Below are 22,695 nucleotides of genomic sequence, written 5' to 3' on the forward strand. Positions count from 1 at the left end.
AAATAAAGAAAAAACTTCAGTAAAAAAAAGGACATTTTGACAAGATATTACCACTCTGTATTTGAGATTCCCAGTTCCTTTCCCAAAAGGAAGAATCATAAAACATCATTCATTCACACATTCATCATTCTTACTGTCCTTTATCCAAACCATCAAGGTTCACATGGTCTCATGTCTCTGGATCTGTTTCTCACCTTCACCTACATTAATGTTGAAATCAAGTAGAATATGAGCAGAAGATATGAATGATGAATGTTTTCCTTGGACTTCCAAGACAGATTTAAAAAAAAAAATATATATATATATATATATATATATACACATACACACACACACAAACATATAGCATATATCTGATTTACATATGTAATATAATATTTTTCAAAAAATTTATAAATATTCATTATAGAAAATTCTGGAAAATATAGAATATTATTTTTAATTATCTATACTTTTATCACTTAGAATTAACCAATGTTAATACTTTTGTTTTCCTCTAGCCTAAATAAATAAATATCTGAAATAAAAATTATATGTTTACTCTCCATGCTCATCATAACCAACTGGAATTGTACTACTTGCCACAGAGTCAGAATAATATAAAGTTAATTTTCTAGCAGAGCAGCCAGTTAACATGATGAGAAGTCTAAGGGTAGCATAAAGTGTGATCTTTATGAATTTGAGGTGGCATGTTCAGTTTAGACAGATTAATTAAAACAATCAGGTACATGTTGTTATCATATTCGATTCACATCTTCCAAAATTAAGGTTATATTAGGTTTATAAAATGAGGAATTAATCCAGAGAGGTGCTAATTAAATGTAAATAAAGGCCATTATGAACTTCTCAATGGAACTCAATTGGCATTATTAGATTAAAGTATTGTCAATGCCCAGGTGCATGGCTTCTCTTAATTTTCAGCTTTAGGTTTTTCAAAGAACCATTATAACTAGGTAAATTTAATTAAATGTTCATAAAAAGGTTTGCTGACCATATTCTTGGATGGTGTGAAATATGCTGCAACACAACTATTTATTCCCTCAAAACAAAGATATGTTTTATCAACAAAATGACTCTAGATTATCATTCACAACAAGTTGTTTGGTTCACCCAGAAAAATCCTGGAGTATAATTTCAACTGTGGATCTTTTCCAGGAAAGTCATCCAAGCATATTTCACAGTTTGCAAATGTATAGTATGAAATATACTCATACTTCCCTTTCTCACTCAATTTGGTTTGAACACATCTGAGTGTCTATAGGTATTAAAAATAAAATTCCTATGTTGATTTAATAAATATGTGATGCTAAATTCCATGAAAAGGAAAAAAAATAGTAGGATTCATCTTGAAAATGAGTGCTTTTGAAAAATATTTTTGAAATATTATGATTAATAATTAATCATTAGCTGAGCCTGGATAGTGTTATAATTTATTTGTCATTCTTCAGAAAAGTGGAAAATTACAGTTACAATTGTTGTGCTCTGACTTTAACTACAGTGTATTCCTTCCACTAAGCATATGGTTGATTAAAACATTGAATGAATCTGAGAAGTTTTGGTTGCCAGTCCACATATTTAGGAGACAAAATCTTAAATGCTTTATGACTTCTCACTAAAACTATGACCATACTTAGTTGTTGGTGTCAGTCATGTTAGAGTGTTTTGTTTTATTTAATTAATTGAGTTGCTTCCACATTTCCTTACATTAAAAATTTGACTCCTAAATCATAATGTTTTAAACATATGCATCCAAATAATACTACTAGCTAGTAATATTGTATGTTCTCATCAAATGTTCATTATTTTTAATGGAACTTGAAGATACAGATTAACCTGTCTACTCTCAAGGAGCTTAAATTTTAGATAATGAGACCAAAAAAAGTAAAGAAAGAGTAAACAAAGAACAATCAGACACATTATTAGAAAACTGAAGGCATTATATAACTCTATATACTAAGAAGAAATCTTATCTTTGTAGTATGTTTCCCTCCTTCTGAAAGTAGAATTAATTTTCTCTATGTGCTTTCTCCATTAGTTTTTGGAACTGAAATAATAACACCTTGTCTTGTTATTGGACCAATATATCAAAAGACAAGCAAATACAGAGGTATTTGTGGAATGATAAATTCAAGTTGAAATTTATGTCAAACAATAGGTTAAATTAACCTATTGTATAATGCATAATGATATTTTTGCCTTTAATATTATTTGACTAGTGTGTGTTTACCATACTAACTATGCCAACAAAGAAATTCTGGAATATTCTTCCTGTTACATACTTTCTGTTACATACTTAAGGAATTTTCTTAGTGAGATATGCCAGTGGGTCTAATTTCTTTCAAGGCTGTAGGACATTTTTCAATTAGATTTGAAGCCAAATGAAACTATCAATAGAATGTATCTAAATGCAGGGCTGGAGATTTTGGCCCACTCTTTAGACAAGAAAAAGAAGGTCAGGTATATTGTTCCCTCTAGGCCTTCTATCTTTCCTAAGTCCACTAATGAGCACTTCACCAGATGAGGAAATTCATCACTCAGTGGTAGTTCTAAAATCAGAGAATTTTCAAACGTGGTGGTAAGGTTTTATCAAAGATTGTAGACATGTATTTATGCTAGAAAGCAAATTATTATTAGATCAACTAAATCCAGGTACAAACTTTGTTTCTACTACTTACTAAATGGGTGATATCAGCCAATGTGTTTAACCTCCTCTGAAATATAAGGATAATAATACTTACTATTTAAGATTATTATAAGGATAACATGTAACTGACAAAGATGGTGCCTGGCATACAAAGGGTGATCAATGAATGGTATCTACATTCTTATTTGATCTTATATGATAGTCATTTAATGTCTTCAGAGAGGAGCAGTAGGTCATAGTTCCATGCATACATTATTTTAAAAAAAACTTCCCCAAATATGCTGTTATATCAAGAAGATATAACATTAGTTAATATTTATGTACTAAAATAGAGCAAATAAATATGTAAAGTAACTATTACAGCTCTGAAGGGAGAAATAGCAACACAATAATAGTAAGAGACTTCAATACCCCACTTTCAACAATGGATAGATTATCCAGACAGAAAATCTGTAAGGACACATTGGATTAAACTATATCTTAGGACAAATGAACCTAACAAGCATTTATAGAACATTCCATCCAACAGCTGCAGAGTACACATTCTTCTCAAACATGCATGAAACATTCTCCAAGATAGATCATATGTTAGGTCACAAAACAAGTCAATAAATATAAGAAAATTAGATTCATATCAAGTATGTTTTCTGACCACAATAGTAGTAAACTAGAAATAAATTACAAGAAGAAAACTGAAAAATTTACAAATATGTGGAGATTAAATAACATGTTCCTGAACAACCAAAGGATCAAAGAAGAAATCAAAACAGAAATCAATATATATGTTGAGGTAATCTAAAATGGAAACACAACATACCAAAATTTAAGGGATACAGGAAAGCAGTTCTAAAAGAGAAGTTTATAGCAATAAATATTACATTAAAAAAAATTCCAAATAAACAACCTGATTTTATACATCAAGGAACTTTAAAAAGAGCAAACTAAGCCAAAAGTTAGTAGAAGGAAGGACATGACAAAGATCAGAGTGAGAAATAAATGAAACAGAGACTAAAAAGACAATTGAAAAGATCTGTAAAACTAAGATCTGGTTTATTGAAAAGATTAAAAATAAATAGACAAAACTTTACCTAGACTTACCAAGAAAAAAAAAAAAAAGACACAAATAAATAAAATTAGAAATGAAAGAGGAGACATTACAACTGATAACACAGAAATACAAAGGATGCTAAAAGATTACTGTGAACAATGATAAGGAAACAACAGGTTGGATCACCTAGAAGAAATGGATAAATTCCTAGAAACAGTCAACCTACCAAGACTAAATCACAAAGAAATAGAAAATTTGAACAGACCAATCCTAGTAAGGAGATTGAATGTGTAATCAAAAACTTCTCAACAAAGAAAAGTCCAGGAACAGATGGCTTCACTGGTGAATTCTATCCAACATTTAAAGAAGACTACCAATCCTTCTCAAACTCTTCCAAAAAATCAAAGAAGGGGAACACTCCCAAACGCATGTTATGAGGCCAGTATTATTCTAAACCAAAGTCAGATAAGAGCATTACAAGAAAAGAAATGGGCCAATATCCTGATAAATAGAAATACAAAAATCCTCAACAAAATATTAGCAAACTGAATTTTCAGAAATACATTTAAAGGATCATATAACATGATCAAGTATGATTTATCCCTGGGATGCAAGAATGGTTCAACATATGCAAATCAATAAATGTGACATGCCACATTAATAGAATGAAAGATAAAAATCATATGATCATCTCAATAGATGCAGGAAAACATTTAACAAGACTTAACATCCTTTTGTGATAAAAACTTTCAGTAAATTGGGTATAGAAGGAATGTACCTCAATGTAATAAAAGCCATATATGAAAAGCCCACTGCTAACATCACACTCAATGGTACAAGCTGAAAACATTTCTGCTAAGATCAAGAATAAGACAAGGATGCCCACTTTTACCACTTTTATTCAACATGGTACTGAAATTCCTAGCCAGATCAATTATGAAATGAAAATAAATAAAATGCATCCACCTTGGAAAGGAAGAAGGAAAATTACCTCTGTTTGCAGATGACATAATGTTATATGTGGAAAAAACTATAGACTCCACCAAAAAAAATGTTAAAACTAAGAAACAAATTCAGTAAAATTGTAGGATTCAAAAATCAATGTACAGAATCAGGTGTATTTCTATACACTAATGAACTATCAGAAAGAAAAATTAAGAAAACAGTTCCATTTACTATAACATCAATAAAATAAGATATTTAATAATAACTTTAACTAAGGAGGTGAAAGCTCTATACACTGAAAACTATAAGACATTGATGAAAAAATACTGAAGAAGACACAAATAAATGGGAAGATACTCCATGCTCATGGATTGGAAGAATTTATATTGTTAAAATGTCCATTCTATAAAAAGAGATTTACAGACTCAATGCAATCTCTGTCAAAATTCCAATGGCATTTTTCACAGAAATAGAACAAATAATCCTAAAATTTGTATGGAACTACAAAGACCCTAAATAGCCAACATGATCTTGAGAAAGAAGAACTTAGCTGGAGGCATCACACTTCCCAGTTTCAAACTATATTACAAAGCTATAGTAACCCAAACAGTATGATAAAATGGAATAAAAACAGATACATAGATCAATGGAACAGAATAAGAGCCCAGAAACAAACCCATAAGAATATCAATGGAGAAAAGATAGTCTCTTCAATAAGTGGTGCTGGGATAACTGAGTAGCCACCTTCAAAAGAGTAAAACTAGACCTCTATTTTACATCATACAAAAAAAAAGAAAAATTAAAAATGGAGGGCTTCCCTGGTGGCGCAGTGGCTGAGAATCTGCCTGCCAATGCAGGGGACACGGGTTCAAGCCCTGGTCTGGGAGGATCCCACATGCCACGGAGCAACTAGGCCCGTGAGCCACAACTACTGAGCCTGCGCGTCTACAGCCTGTGCTCCGCAACAAGAGAGGCCGCGATAGTGAGAGGCCCATGCACCGCGATGAAGAGTGGTCTCCGCTTGCCACAACTAGAGAAAGCCCTCGCACAGAAACGAAGACCCAACACAGCCAAAAATAAATTTAAAAAAAAAAAAAAAAGGACTAAAGGGGAATTCCCTGGTCGTCCAGTGGTTAGGATGCCACGCTTTCACTGCTGAAGGCCCAGGTTCCATTCCTGATCAGGGAACTAAGATCCCGAAAGCTGCATGGTGCAGCCCCCCGACCCCCCAAAAAAGGACTAAAGATCTGAATATGAGACCTGAAACCATAAAACTCCTAGAAGAAAAGATAGTGAGTAAGCTCCTTGACATTGGTCTTGGCAAAGATTTTTTGAATTTGACACCAAAAGCACACGCAACAAAAGCAAAAATAAACAAGTGGGATTACATCAAACCAAAAAGCTTCTGCACGGGAAACCATCAACGAAATGAAAAGGCAAGCTGCTGAATGGAAGAAAATATTGGCAAATCATATACCTGATAAGGGGTTAATATCCAAAATACATTTAAAAACACATACAGCTCAATAAGAAAATGAATCTGATTAAAGAATGGGTAGAGGCACAGTATAATGAATATAGATAATAATGTTGTACCATAATGATGTTATGTGATAAATGTTACATCGATTATAATACATAAATGTATCAAAGTAACATGCTACACACCTTCTGTAAAAGTTCTGGTAAGGATGTGGAGAAAAACGAACCCTTGAACCCTGTTCGTAGGACTGTAAATTAGTACAACCACTATGGAAAACAATGTAAGAGTTCCTCAAAAAATTAAAAATAAAACCATCATATGATCCAGTAATCTCATTTCTGGATATATATCCAACAAAATAATAGCAGGATCTCAAAGAAACATCTGCATCCCCATGTTCATTGCAGCATTAGCCACTATAGCCAAATATGAAAACAACATAAGCGTCCATCAACAGATGAATGGACAATAAAAAAATATTTTTCAGACACGAGAAAGGAGGATATCCTGCCGTCTGCAAAAACATGGATGGAACTTGAGGGCATTATGATAAGTGAAATAAGTGAGACTGAGAAAGACAAATACTGTATTAACTCACTTATGTGTGGAAAAAAAGCTGAACTCGTAGAAACAGAGACTAAAATAACTATTACCAGGGACTGAGGGGTGGGAGAAAGGGGGAGATATTGGCCAAAAAAGCACAAACTTCTAGTTATAAGATGAATAAGTCCTAGGGATGTAATGTACAGCATAATGATTTTAGTTAATATTACTGTATTATATACTTGAAAGTTGCTAAGAGAGTAGATCTTAAATATCCTTACCACTGAAAAAAATGGTAATTATATGATATGATCCAGGTATTAGCTACTCCTAGAGTGGTAATCATTTTGCAATGTATCAGCGTATCAAATCAACACTTTGTACGCTTTAAACTTACACAATATTATGTGTCAATTATATGACAATAAAGCTGGAAAAAAATAAGAGAAAACAAAAGCAAAACAAGCAGAAAGTAACCCAGTTTCTGCACAGGGCCAAAGGCACAGGCAACTCAGCTTAGAGAAGCCAAATTAGGGCCAGGATACTCATGACCAAGGGAACACTTTATGCAAGTGGCTAGGAGATTGAGAGTGAACTTTGGAACATTTACTCACCAGAGACTCCAAGAAGGTCCAAGGAAGCAAGCATAAGCTTTTTCATTAGTAAATGCAGTTTGCATATTTTTATTCTTCATGAGGCTATCATACTGTTAGATTATAGACATTACTTATGCTTTATTATTATTTGATTAATTAGAAAAAAGTGACCCTGCCTACATGTTTGAGAATGCACTTAGGCAAGTGTCACAAAGAAGAGTAGACAGTGAAGAGAAGTTCTGGTAAATGATGTGACTCTAGTTCTTGGGATAAAAGGCCAAATGAAATTTATAACACCATTTAAAACCTAACTCTAATAGGAACAAACTTTCTCACATCACCTTGAATATTTTCCCCTTATGAATCTTCTCAGTGCATTTGAGTAGCACGATATCTCCCCAGCTCCAAATATATATATTTTTAATCTCCGTCATTTAGTCAGACCCATCTCATTCACATCATATACTGTTCTGAACTAGCCCCTTTGACTGGCTGTGATGGATTCTTTGACAGAGTGAGTTAATACAGACATGGAAGTGAATATTTGGAAAGTGAGAAGTAACAGAGACTGTTACCACTCAACTCACTCTACTCTGAATATTTGATTTTCTAAATCACATTAATTGAAAGGTATTTTTAAAAATCCTGGTTTGTAGCACACAAAAATGAGAAAATAAGACCATGATAAATGCTGTCTCTCAAAAAACATATTCTAAATATAAGAGAGATGAGAAATATTTTCATTGATTATGATTGTGTGGCTTTATTTTGGGAGTAAGTAGATAGGAAGAGAAAGGTACTCCACCTTTAAATTATTTCCAAAAAAACAGTTTTATATTAAAAATTTAATGCCAATATAAACTTTTCTGATGCTAAATTAAGAAGTACTTTTTAGTAATTTGTAACATTTTTATATTAATGACTATTGAAACTTAAAATATGGAGCTTCATCATGCAAATTCCCATACACCAGAACAAGGGGTTTTTCCCTTTGTGAATTAAGTGAAATATTCCTTCAGTAATTCCATCTTCTCTATTTTTGCTTTTTTTGAGGTTTTAGCAGTTCCTTTCCTCTTTTTCCTGTACTTCAACAATTCCTACATGAAAATAAAACACCAAAGAAATATATATCTATTTTGATTGCTATCAATTAAGATAAAAACATACTAAAGTGCTCCTTTGAATTTTGGAACAGTTAGACTTTGGAATAACTTATAAAACTGTTATGTTTTTATCAGTGATGTGGTTAACACTTTGAAAAATGATCACATTCAAGGGGTAAGTTACGCTGAAATGTAAAACAAAATTTTTTTTAGTCCAAGTATAAAGAAGAGATTTACTAAAATAATCATATTAAGTGAAACAATATAAATATTTTAAACAAATACAGTTATTAATCTTAAAGAATTATTTTTAAAATTTAAATAGACTCTTTGGTGATACAGTGCAGTGGTAAACAAAGTGGGTTTGGGGAGTCAGGTTAACTGGATCAGCTCTTTATCCCTTTATTCTTCAGCTTACTGACACCAGAGAAGTTACCTCATTAACTTATCTGTAAAATTGAAATAATCGACTTATTGTATCTACATCACAGGATTACTTTGAAGGTTAAATGGAAAGCATGTCACATACGAGTTACTTAATACACATGAGCTATTTTTTATCTCTAAGATTATGTAACTATTTACAAAAGGAATTTAGAAAGTTAATAAGCGTCTTTGAAATATAGTTATATTGAAATTCCTGTTTGTGTAGAAAAATATACACAGTCTCAGGGGGATAAATACTTGAAGAATTTTCAGGGAAAAAGATTCTAAAGTGTCTCTCAATATTTTTTTCCCAGTGGTAAAATCTGATTGTACTTTCTAAATAAGGAAACTTCTATTATGGTACTACCTTGTTTAACTGAGATGGAAACTACCTGATAATGATCTTTTATCAGTTAACTCTGCACATACTGGCATTTAGTGGTTTGACGCTGGGAAATTGGTGAGATTTTGTTTTGTGAAATCTCAGACCTCACTCTTTTTCAGTATCTGCTCTTAGATTTTTCAAGGCTATCATCTTAAAAAAAAAAAAGTCAATTCATGTTAAGGAGATAATGCAAAAAAAAGTATTTTTTATTCCTTCATAATGATAGTCATGAAATAATTTTATTTTAAAAGAAGATCACCTGTTTCAGTTCTAGTTCTGTTACTTACTAAATATTTGGTTTTGTCCAAGTTACTTAACCGGTTGGCTTCCATTTTTTTTCATCTAAAAATTGAGGACCATTCTTAACTTGTGAGGTGTCTTGAGAATTAAATGACCATTATATGTGGGGGAGAGGAAAGGGAAGGGAAGGGAGACAAAGACAGAGAGAAAAGGAAGGAGAGAAGGAAGGAAAGAAGGTAAGAAGGAAGAAAAGAAAGAAGAAAGGAAGAAGAAACTAGCTGAAAAGGCAATTCTCAACAAAAAGGAATAATGACAATTTTAGATTTTCAGGCTTTACCAAGAAGCTAAGAGTACAGAATGCCTTGTTGCATATTCTAGTTATATGTAAGAGGGACTCTATCTTTATATTGCTATTTTTCCCCCTTCCTCTGCCTACTGCTTAACTAAGGTGACTTCAATTGATTTCTACAACAATGGAAGATACAGGAGAGAAAATGAAGAAAGTTCCCCCTATGCAGTGAGGAGGCTTTTAAAGGTGATGATTCCAAGTGGAATGGAGTGAGAGATACTGTTGGAACACCATTCTCAGCAAGCTGAGGTCTACAGTGTATAAATATCTCAAAATTATCTCACTGTGTGACATTATTTATTCCCTCTTATCTCACACAATTTTACAGTCTTCTTTAAGGATTAGGGTACGTTTTTGTTGGGATGTTTACCTTTATTTTTTCATTTAAGATGTAATCTTAGTGTTCAAAGAAATGACGCTGAGTACTGGGGAGTACACACATTCTTATGAGAAGTATCACTAGGGGCAGATATAGGAATTGCTTTTACCTGAGGACTTTCGAATGAATGTTGACACAAGTGTCCCCACAGAGAACTGAGACCCTTGGATGAGATACCACGAAGAAAAAAAAAAAATCTCTGGATGGTGATAGGAAGCTGCAGTGTGGGATTGACTGGAAATAATGTTTATAATATGGAATGGTGTTTGTATTGTTTAAAATTTGAGAAAACTTATTCAATTTTCAAAATATGTCTCAATGAACATGGCGAAGGCACTAACCAGTCAGGACAGAAACCTGAACCATTAGGTCGGACACTCAACCAATCAGAACAGATGCTGGCCATACCCGCTCCTATTGGGCAGATACCAACCCTGCACCAAGGAAGAAAGCTTTCAAACTCATTTAATCTACTCCATGATGCTGGAGGCATTCTGAGACCAGTCAGATTAAGCCAGCCTGGCTCATCTTTCACCTGCACTGCGTTTACCCTGTAATCCCAGAAAAAAAACCGGACTATAGTATCTTTCACATGATTTATGCCATTAAGAATCTAATGACGGTTATTAACCTGTTCTTCAGAAAGGTGCACACCGCATAATGTTATCTACACTATTAAAGATTTCAAAAATGCTAGACTCAGAAAACCCTGGGTTCATAACTCAATGTTACTTCTTTCTTAGCTTTGCAGCCTTGAGCAAGTCACTATGTTCTCTCAATTACTGTTTCCTCAACTGTAAAAAAAGAAAAGATATTATTTCCTAACATTTAAAGTTGTTCAGAAGATAACACGAGGTAGTTCCTAACTTCCTTACCATGTCCAAACTCTCACATATAAATGATAAAATGTCTGTATTAAAAAACCCCCACTAATTTATTTATATTTGTCTAGAGAAAAATTTGTAATGCTTTTCCTCAATATACATTTTTTCCTATTATATAATTTATATCTCTAAATAGGAAACAATACAATTGTATTGCTATTTTGATGAGAGTGGAAGAAAAATGTGAGGGCTGTATATATTGCAGCTTGTGGTTAGCTAAAAGTATGGAAATAATTGGTTATGCAAATTATAATGTAGCTCTTCATGAATACAGCTCTCATTTACCTTTTCCTTTAGAATCTAAGAAATGCGTCTTCTGACTGAACATCTACTAAATGACTAAGCAATTAATGAGACGAGGTCATGTGGCCACTCAATATTGACCTTGAAAATAATGAGCCAAATAACTGAGGAAATTTATTAGGAGTATTTCTTGTAATATTGGTAGTTTCTGAAACCAACGAAACACTTTCATAATTCTTGTAACTCATAGCTCTCAGCTCATAGAGAAGATACATGTCTCATCTTCCCTAGAATCTCACCTTGAATTTTGATTGCCTGCTGGGTTACAACTGCTATTTTCTCACAGTCTACTTGACATACCCTTTTGTTGCTGCAAGAAACACACACACAGCCCTTGTTGGCAGACTTTGGTTTCACATATTTTAGTAACATGCACAACAGAGTCAGCACGTAACTAAAATTATGTATTTATTATGGTTTACTTGAAAATCTTTGTGTTGACATCAGAAGTTTACTATATAGCTGGTTTGTTATCCTTGTAATATGTAAATTCCTTTTTCATGTTGTTCCACACTCACAAAAACAGGCTTACTTCATTTTAAAATTATGTTAACTTATGACTCTTAATTTCTCACCTTGATTCAAATATGTAAATAGCAATAATTCCAATTTCATATGCTTCAGTGGTTTCTTAGTAGCCAGTCAAAGGAGCTGGTAGGTCTAATCAGCTATTTTGGATATCAGCATGGAATATTAAAATCTTCATAAGCCCAGTTAGTTACAGCAGAGTTTCCTCTTCAGGGCTTGCATACCTTGAAAAGGAATAATATTAGGGTGCAACTTCACCTGAAAAGAAAGGTAGTTGACGCTGAGGGCACAAAGTCCAAAGATTTCACTTCTGTTTTCCAAAGGATTCCATGTCATTCAACAGTTTCTCTTTGCCTAAAAGATAAAGTCAATTCTTCCTAACATATAATACTAGATTTTTCATAAAATGGCACCAGAGCAACTTTCCTTCCTCTGATTCTGCCTTTGATACATCAGTCCTGTGAAAATACTTGGGAATACAGTATAGAACGAAACAGACAAAATCCACATCTTCGTGGAGCTTATATTCTTGTGATGGGAAATGGATAATACATGATAAGTAGGTGTATAGAATGACCCATGATGATAAGTGCTGTGGAGAAAACTAGAGCAGGATGAAAAAGAGAAATATGGCTCTCTGTAAGAAGAGTGTTCCAGGCAGAGGAAGCTGCAGATGCATAGGTCCTGAGGAGACAGGCTGCTTGGAATGTTTGAAAAAGAGCAAGGCAACCAGTAGAGTGGTCCGAAGCAGAGTGGTTCAAAGACATGTGGTCAGAATGTTAGTAAAGTTAGGGATTGCAGATTTGTAAGGCCGGGATGGGGGTGGGTGTGAGGGGAGGACATTTTCAGGATTGATTTTATTCTGGGATATTACTTTTTTATTTGATTACTATTATTTGATTTTGTTCTGGAATATTATTCTAACATATTTATTCTTTAATTGTATTATATGAGTCATAAAAGAGTATGAGCACTTTAGTGACATGATCCAATTTAGATTTTTCAGGGACCTCTTTGTCTACCACGTTCAGAACAGACTTTAGGAGACAAGGACAAAAACTGGGAAAATAATTAATATATTGCAAGGATCTGGGGGATAGTGTTAGTGGACTAATACCCTAGGTTGGTAGAATACTAGGTATTTTGTTTTTTTGCATCTTTGGCCTGAAATGCTGTATTTAAGCAATGGATATCTCCTTCCCCTAAACCTTGACAAAAGTACATTCATCCTTCATGTGGTTACCCCTGACATTCTAGCTCGGTGCTACAAGTCCTGCTACCCTTACTTAGTACTTTATGTGTGCTCTATTGAACAGTATTTACAACATTGCCTTATACTTATTTGCTAATGTGTTCATCTTCCTAGTTAGATTGTCAGCTCCAAAAAGTCATTGTGTTTTTAAAGAAATTTAAATCCTTTATAACTAGTACAAAATGTAGATATACATTGAGTACTCCATATGTGTAAAATGAGTAACTACCTCCAAGTGTAAAGTAGAAAATATTTGAAATAAATTTCTAATCCATAAACAAAAATCACAGACTTTTAGACAAGGGATACCTAACTTCATTCTCAGAAATTTATAAGAACACACCAAAGCCAGAATGAGGTATCTGTCACTTGACCAGAATATAGACTATGTTCCAGTGTCCCTCTTCATGGGTCACAATAAAAATATAATTCTGAAGGTAAGGGATGTGTCCTTTTGTGAAAATTCACAGGGAGTCTCTGCTTGAGCTCACCTTTGTTTCTATAGAATAAAAAGAATGTCTTCATTTTTCCTCTACTGAGCCCAGACAAGGGAGATGAGTGGGATGGTGAGTAGCATGTACTGAATCTTCTCATAAGGCATTTCTCCAGGTTTCTAGATGGAGGCTTTATGGTACAGGTACTGTCAGCATATGATTATTTTTGTTTTTGTTATTTGTTTGTTTTAATAATAGGATTACTATTTGTAAATTAGAGGAATGCTACAGCCATAAGCATTTAACTAGTGTTCCCATGACATCTCTGAGTATAACTCAGTTAGGTGTTAAAATACTCAGAGAATTTATAATTGGTGAATGATCATACTCAAAAAGTATTATTTAAAGGATTGATATCAACAACTAAGTCTATAACCTTCAACACTCTAGGTATTTCAAAGACATCAGTGATAACAAACTTCTCACAATATGTAGATGGTAAAAAGCTGGGAAGGTTAACTAATAAGAATCTGAAACAAAATATAGTTAGGATGGAACAAAGGGCTGAATTTAATGGGTTGGAAGTTATTTGGGATAAATGCACCCTATTTTTTAGGTTCTAAAACCCGGCTGCAAAAGTGCAAGATGGGAAAAAAAAAATAAGAGCAAAATGTATGAAAGATATTTAGGATCATCTTGACTACAAGCTTGTCAAGTAGTCAAGATTGTGATTCAGCTGCCAGGAATGCAAATTTCATCTTAGGCTACATAATGGAAATATAACTGTCCAAGAAAATAAGTAACATTTCCCCTTTACCATGTGCTGAAAGGGACTACATTTGGAGTATTAAGTTCTATTAGGCATTGCATTTTAGGAGAAAAATAGTCAAAGTGGAACACACTCAAAAGAGGGCAGTTAGAATGAAGGAGAAAGTCGAAACAAGGTTATCTGAGAATTAGTAAAAGGAGCTAGAAATGTTTAGCCTGGAGGAAAAATAAAATCCCTTATGGGTGTAAGGTAGACCATCGGACACCATATAGAGGAGGAATTAGAGGATTTTGAGAGGATCATTAAGGCAGAAACTGAAACAACAGGTTAAAAAATAAGAGTAATTTCAGATAAATAAAAGAAGTAACTTGAAAATATGTGAAAATATTTCTACTTTAATGGGCTACTTTATAAAGGAGTGATTATATCTTCATAGGAGATCAAAAGTAGTTTTTTTTGTGGTTTTTTTTTTTTTTTTTTTTTTTTGGTTGTGGTTGTTTTTAGCCAAAGCAGAGAAGTGAAAAAGGAAAACATTTCTTGTGTTCAGAGGTTGGGATGGATTTTCTCTAGGGTTCCTTCTGATGCTAATGTTTCATGATTTTGTTGTTGCTGTTTTATAATGAAATCCATTTCTTACAGATAATTGGGGAACATTTTTAGGTTACACAGAAAATATTAACATTAATAATAGCACTATTGATAAGACTATTTATCATTACTACTTTCCAGACCCTGTACTTTATTTACATTGGTTAAGTCTCACAGCAACCTTATGAAATAAGCCAGATAAGACCCCCAGATCTAGCCCTTACTATGTTACCAGTGGCTTTACCCCCAAGCCATGTAGGTTTGTTTTTCTTTTCATGGGTTTGTGGAATCAAACAAATGAAAAACGACCCTTAAGCAAGATCAATAATAGCTAACACTCACTTGGTACTTACAGTGTATTAGATGCTCTTCTAAATGCTTTACACCTAGGGCTACACAACAACTTCATTTTATGGATAAAGAAACGAAGACACAGAGAGTAACTTGACTATGATCATACAGTTAAAAAGTGGAAGAACTAAAATTCAGCTCATGGAAGTCCGGCTCTACTGCTCACATGCTTACCCTCCACTCTACATGACTTCTATAACCAAGAGAAGTCTTCTTACAAATTTTATTACAGTAATAATATACCAAGCAACATAGATGGGTCAAAGTGTCTAGAGACTCTCAATATGTTAGTGATTTAACTTATATCTCCCTCTTCTAACTAATGAGCATCAATAACAGCCTAGCATCTGTCTTCCAGACTGAGTATTGGATAGTGAACTCAGAAGACTGTACTGTGAGACTGAGTTGACTGTTTTATAATGCCTGACTCTGGTGATTCCAACTGTCTCTGCACTTGAGTTAGGTTTATAGCTTCTACAGAAATATTAGGTTGCCACTCCAAGTGGTACCTGGCCATTTTTGCACTGATAAGTTCCCGCATGTGATCAATTCTAAGCAAGCAAAGAGAAAGCACTGCAGTAAGCAAATGGCAAAAGTTCATACAACAGGGAACGTTTGAGATTAACCATTTTCATTGCCACAGTTTTAAAATGTTGAGGTTAATTTGATGAGCATGATTCATATAAACTTCTTCAGGGACTAACTGCCGGGACTGGCTCCAAGCATCATGCAAGCAGTGTCCAGGCAGTTCTGGCAGTGAATCATGATGTTGACCTGCAATCCTTTGCTGTTAGCAGCCATGTCTTTCACAAGCAAATGTTGCCAAGCTAATTGCACCATGACAAAATGTATGAATTGCATAAATGCCCACAGGCTCCACATTGAACTTTATTTATGGTTTAGTAATGCAAGGGCCTTTGAAAACTTCTATTGGCAAACCAGCTTTCTCTCTTTCTTCCTCATCATAACTGAAACCCGAAGAGGCTCTTCAAAATTGCAGGCATATTTGAAAAAGTGCTTTAGTGTGCTCAATGTACCTGCTTCCACTGACTGCTGAGTTCAGCCTCATCTCATGAGTACCCTAGAGCTGTTTCTCTTGTCCATGAACTTGATTTGGAAATGGTGGACAGAGAGAGGCTGGAGACCACAGTGGCTCTAGTGGAGTTAAAAAGTTCAGTTCTTAGAATAAAGATTTCATTAAGACCATAGAGTTTGGATATAGACCTGTCATTTTAAAATATGCTTGCTGGACTCCTTCTACTCTGATATGTCTTTGAAAGACTTCTGGTCCAGAGCGAGAAAGAAGCAGAGCACCACAAGAATGTTTTAAAGTGAAAAGTCTGACTATTTAATGTGAATGGATACACTGTAACCTAAACCCCAAAGTAAATGTGGGAGCAGAGATGAAGTGTTGTGTCAGTCTGAGCTTTCAAATAAAAACTGTCACAGGGAATGGCCTGGGCTAGCCAAACCTAACTGCTCAAGAGACTATAGAAAGACCGGGGAAGTATGAAGTGAGCCATTTATAACCCAGTAGCCATTGGCCAGCATAGTCGATCTATAAAACACTGAAGGTGCAAAGTTAAATTGCTCATGATTGGTTTACCATGGCAATAGTGTCCTATTTGTTTTATTTGATTCATATATATATATATATATATATATATATATATATATATATATATTAGGCTTATTTGCTTTACTGAATTTTGCAAAAATTTAACACATAGAAGAAATATAAAATCTCTATATAGGTTATATGTAGATTTAATGAAAGTTGTAACTTATGTCCCATAGCTGAAAAAATAACCTAAGACATAATTGATATCATTTAAGGTTTCCTTTTAAGTGTATGTATTTTGGTGAAGGAAGCATCATATGGGCTTTTTCTATGTAGCTATGCTCCAAGCTATACTTTCCTTAACATTCTCATGCATGAATGGGTCTAGGTTTGGCTGACATCTAGGCAATATTTTTGTCTCTATAACAAAAAGGGAATGGAAATGTGGAAAAGTAAAAGTTTGGAAATTGTTGCCATGTAGGCCAAAAAAAAATTTTTTGACATAAAAAAAGAAAATGGACAGTTTTAGGAATTATGGGGAAGTTAGGAAGGGCAAGAGAATGAATGGAGAAATGGAAAAAACTTTCATTTCCTTTTGGGAAGGATTTTCCACTTCTTTGATCACTGAGAATAGAAATATTACTTGTTGAGAAGCCCCTTTCATATTGGTGAATTCTCAGGCTTCGATCCTTTGTTCTATCTTTAGCTTCTCCTTATCTTGGACAATCTCATCTAAATCCGTTGTTTTAACTCCAGTTATTGGAAAACACCCAAAACGTATATCCAAAATATATATCTCTAGTCTTGGACTCTCTGCTGAACTCCAGACTTAATATACACTGCTTACCATACAACTTTAATTAGAAGTCACAAAGAAACCTACAGCTCAGTATGTTTAAAACTAAATTCATCCTTCCTCCCTCAGACATCTTCCCTGTTCTGTATTTTATTCATCCAATCAGAAACCTAGACTCTTGAACTCCTTTATATTCTTTTTCTTCCACACCATATTATTTCTCAAGTGTACACATTCTACCTTGTAAATATTTCTTAAATGTATAAACTTTGCTCCAACCCAGTTTCTATTTCCTTAGTTCAGACACTCTTCATTTCTTGCCCAAAATGCTATAGAACTTTCTACTTGTTCATCCTACAGCAAGCCTAATTTCTGATATCTATCTGCCATTGTGATGATTAATTTTATGTGTCAACTTGACTGGGCTAAGGAATGCCCAGATAACTGGTAAACTATTATTTCTGGGTGTGTCTGTGATGATGTTTCTGGAAGAGATAAGCGTTTGAATCAGTAGACTGAGTAAAGAAAATTCACCCTCACCAATGTGGGTAGACATTGTCCAGTCCTTTAAGGGCCCAAATAGAACAAAAACACAGAGGAAGGGGAAATTCTCTCTTGAGCTAGGATGTCCGTCTTTTTCTGCCCTCGCTCCTGGTTCTCTGGCCTCCAGGACTTACACCAGCAGTCTCCCCGCTTTGATTCTCAGGCCTTCAGACTTGGACTGAATCATACTACCAGACTTCCTGGGTCTCCAGCTTGCAGATGGCAGACTGTGGGACTTCTCAACCCCCATAACCACATGAGCCATTTCCTCGAAGAAATCTCCTCTTATGCATATATATCCTATTGGTTCCTTTTCTCTGGAGAACCCTGACTAATACAGCCATCCTGCAGACTATGATATTTTAAAACTGAAATTCCATAGTTACTATAATTTTAAGGATAAACTCTTTCAGTAAATGTAGGCTCTACCTCCCTTTCGGTCTCATTTCCTCCATTTTCATTCATGTATATATGTTACTTCAAACATATAAATCAACTATTCCAAGTTTTTGAACTTTCACACATGGGTGTTACTGTGACCTAAAATGTCATGTGCCCATTAAACACCTGATAACTCTTTTAAAACAGTCCAAATCAACTTCATTAAATATGGTTTATTTAAAACCCCCAGTCTGATGGAGGTTGTGGTAAATCACTCTATATATACCACACATTGTTCAAAGTTCTAGCATAGCTCTTTCGGCACCATACTATAATCATATTATCAGTAATTTTCTTATCTATCTCCCCAATAGACTGACATTACTTTTCATTTTAAAATACAGATTTTTCCACTTGGTCAACATACCTGAAAAATTAATCAACTCAACCAAAAAGTAATCAATTGATTATTCCCTAAAGTAAATTCTGAGCTACACTATTAGAAGCTGAACTAATTAAACATTTTTATCCCCTCTCTTTTCTCCTTACCTTCTTTGAACCTGCAAGAAATAAGCAACACTCAGTCCTTGGACAGCTTCTCTTTTCTGTCACACTACCTCATTCAGTGATTTGATCAATTCTCATGACTTTAAATATAATCTGTATACTAATAATTCGGATCTATGTACTGTACTACCTAATTGACATTCTACCTGTATGTGTTATAGGCATTTTAATCTCTACACATCACAAATTTATCAAATGATATTTCCCCTAAAACAGCTTGTCCTGTAGCCTTTCCCATGACATCATTATTCCAGTTGCTCAATTCCAAAACCTTGTTTGAAGTCTCCTTGACTTCTCTCTTTGTCTCACGTGCCGCATCTGGACCATCAGGAAATCTTATTGGTTCCGTCTTCAAAATATATTTAAAAATTCAACTGCTTCACAATACTTCATTAATATTATCCTGGTTCAAGTTTTTGTTGTTCTTATGTTGGTTGGTTCACTTGCCTCCTAATTTATCTTTCTGCTTCTATACTTGGTCTCTTGCAGATTGCTCTCATCTCAGCAGACCAAGTAATCCTTTAAAAACAAAGTTAGTTTATCTCACTCCTCTCCTAATACTCTTCAATAGTTTTTTTTTTTTTTTAGTCTCAAAATGAAAGTGCAAACCATACAAGAGCCTGCAAAGCACTGTGCCATCTGGCACCCTTGGCTTTGTCTGCTAGTACTCTCCATCTACCTCATTCACCTTCGGCCACACTGGCCTCTTTGTTCTTCCTCCAACAATACAGTCAGGCCTCTGACTCAGAACCTTTGCCCTTGCTGTTCCCTCTGACCAGATATCCTCCAGATATCCATATAGTTGTCTCCCTACTTCCTTCAGATCTTTACTCAAAGATGACTTTCTCAGTGACATCAGCTCTAGAGTCCCCATTTAAAGTTTCAACGACCTCATTCTCAACATTTTCTATTCCGTTTTACTAACCAAAATGTAAGCTCCTTGAAGTAAGAACTTTAGTCTGTTTCATTCATTGTGGTCTTCCGAGTGCCTTGAACATAGTAGACATTAAATAAAAATGTGTGAAATGAAAAGAGATTTACTAAGAAAGGGAAGTTTACTGACTACTCTCCAAACTGGACAATAAAGAATTCTCTCAAATAAGCTAATAGCTGACTGATCTCCTTGTACTTATTTTTTTTTAAAAAATGAACATTCTTTTTCTGCAGTGTGGACAGAGCTCCTTGGTGGAACTATGAGATGGAGTCCTTTGCTTCACAAATGTATTTTTATCAAAAGTAAAGAGAGATGGCCAACAATGACTCTTTAACTAGACTATACAATGTGCATTGCAGTGAAGTTTTCAGCCTTGACAAGAAAGTTTTAAATTCTATATTCTAAGGAGACCATATATCTTGCTATTTTTAGGTATCTTCAACAGAGTCAATGGTTCTTAGACTCTCTTAGCTCCAAGCTGTATCTTTTCTGAAAATTTTGCTTTACCTCTTGCTGGTTCTGGAGCACAAAACATAATTTTGCTAGTTTTAAAAAAAACTAAAAGGTTCTGCCTTTATCCCTATCCATCTTGAAATTAATATTCATACTATTTGAATGTTTCTTTCAAATTCTGAGCCATTTTATTACAATAAGCATGTGAATGATTCTGGAGTTATATATAAAATTGTGCTTTCCCTATAACAAAATACTATTTTTAAAATAGGCATTTTAAAATCATGAAACTTGAAAATGTCCTTAGAAGGCAAAAACATCTCTACTTTAATTTATGTATCTGCCTCAGTAAAACTCTGAAGTATTAAAGTGCTAAAAATCTTCTCTGCAAATATTTTATTAATAACTATTTTAGAATTCAGTTATAAGTTATGATGACAATGGTTTCCACCAGAGCAAAGTAGCATATGCAGACCGCATGTTAGAGATAAACAGATAAGAGGAGCCTCCTCTGCATTTTGAAATTTATGGTGAAACTTCCTCCAACTTCAGCAATAATAAGCATTAATAAATGGTATTCATACTATTTAGTAAAACAGCTTTTCTTTTTATGAAAAGGAGGGTAGGGAAGATGTGACATTTGAATAAAATTTTACATTTGTAACAAGTAATAAAAATAAAAGGTTACGTTTCTAGAGTCATGATTGATAACAATTGTTCAGTTTAACTGCATTTTATAGGTTAGGTAAGCAGTTTAAATTAAAAAGTGACCTACACAAATATGCAGTCTTGAAAAGAAATGAAAGTTAATAGGTTTTCTTTGCAACTCTAAGAAACCTGATGGGATTTTGAATTTCTGGAGATTTGAGAAATTAGAAGGATATATTTTGCAGAGCCTTCATATGAAACATGTTTGAGGATTCATTTTTCTTGGAGTAATGTTTCTGTTATGACTACTAAAGCATTCCCTTGGATTTTGCAACATATTTGAAATATAGTTTATTACAATCAATTATATTGTAAGACACGGAAGATGGTCTCTAAGGATGAGTTTATAAAATACACCCTTCTGTCTATAGATCCTCCACAATTAACAATTCCTCCAGGGAATCACCTGGTTACCTCAATTAGGAGAGTTAGTGATGGTTCTGTAACTTGGAGACAACTAAATGCAGTGCTATATTTTGTAGCATAATTTTTCAGTGTTCTGCTGTGGAGTTGCAGATAATCCAAGATCTAGTGTATTATTTCCATTATGCTTTGCTTACACTAGTATTAAACTGAACTTTCATTCCTAATCGAGCAACCTGTAGTTTTAAGGAGAGGCATCCGGAGTGAGTTAAGTGACAGTGCATATCTCTATATAAATTATGTATTTAAAATATGTGAAAGAGGTATTTAATTTTTTAAAGAATCTCTTAAAATATCATTTGGCCTCAAAATGTTTTACTTGTTCCTCAATACTCATACGATCTTATTCCCCAAATACCAATACCCATTTCTCAAATCACTGTTTTATTTCTGTCTTAGCTTTATTTGTAAGCTCAGTGAACACAGTTGTACACTTTGATAGAATTGGCTTTCCTTAAAAGAAAATGTCTTTCTCCAAAGTTCTTTCCCTACCAAGTGAATGAACCAATTGAGAATGCTACAGAGATATTATAATAAAACTATTTTTCTTTGTAAAAGCAAGAAACTTTCTAAATAAATTACCTAAAAATTCCTCTAGTTCCTATTCAATATGTGTATGAAAATAAATTCTCCTTAGACTTTCTCCTTTAATCATACATTTTAGGAAATACACACACATGCACATACACATATTAAACAAAAAGGTAAGACAAACTGTATTAAATTGCTTTTTAAGCCATTAAATGATTTCATTTGATTTGCATGATCTTTTAGGTTGCATAATGGACAGTACTTGTCTTTATAACTAATTAAAACACAGTTTACCACAAATTTCCATATGTGTTTAAAATGAAAATGTATATACTTATATATTAAATTAATATAGAATTGACTAATTTGTGGGTAACAAATTTCCCTCCTTTAAAATAAATGTTTTAGACATGCATTTAATATAGCCAAGTATGTAAACCAAGACTTTGTAAAATAAATTTTATTTTAAATATACTGTAGCAATTCAAAATTTAAAGTCATCTTATGATGAGTATACTTGTGTGATACTAAATCCTCTTGTGTCTTGA

This window comes from Balaenoptera ricei, chromosome 1 (genome assembly GCF_028023285.1).
Source record: "Balaenoptera ricei isolate mBalRic1 chromosome 1, mBalRic1.hap2, whole genome shotgun sequence".
In the NCBI taxonomy this organism is placed as follows: Eukaryota; Metazoa; Chordata; class Mammalia; order Artiodactyla; family Balaenopteridae; genus Balaenoptera; species Balaenoptera ricei.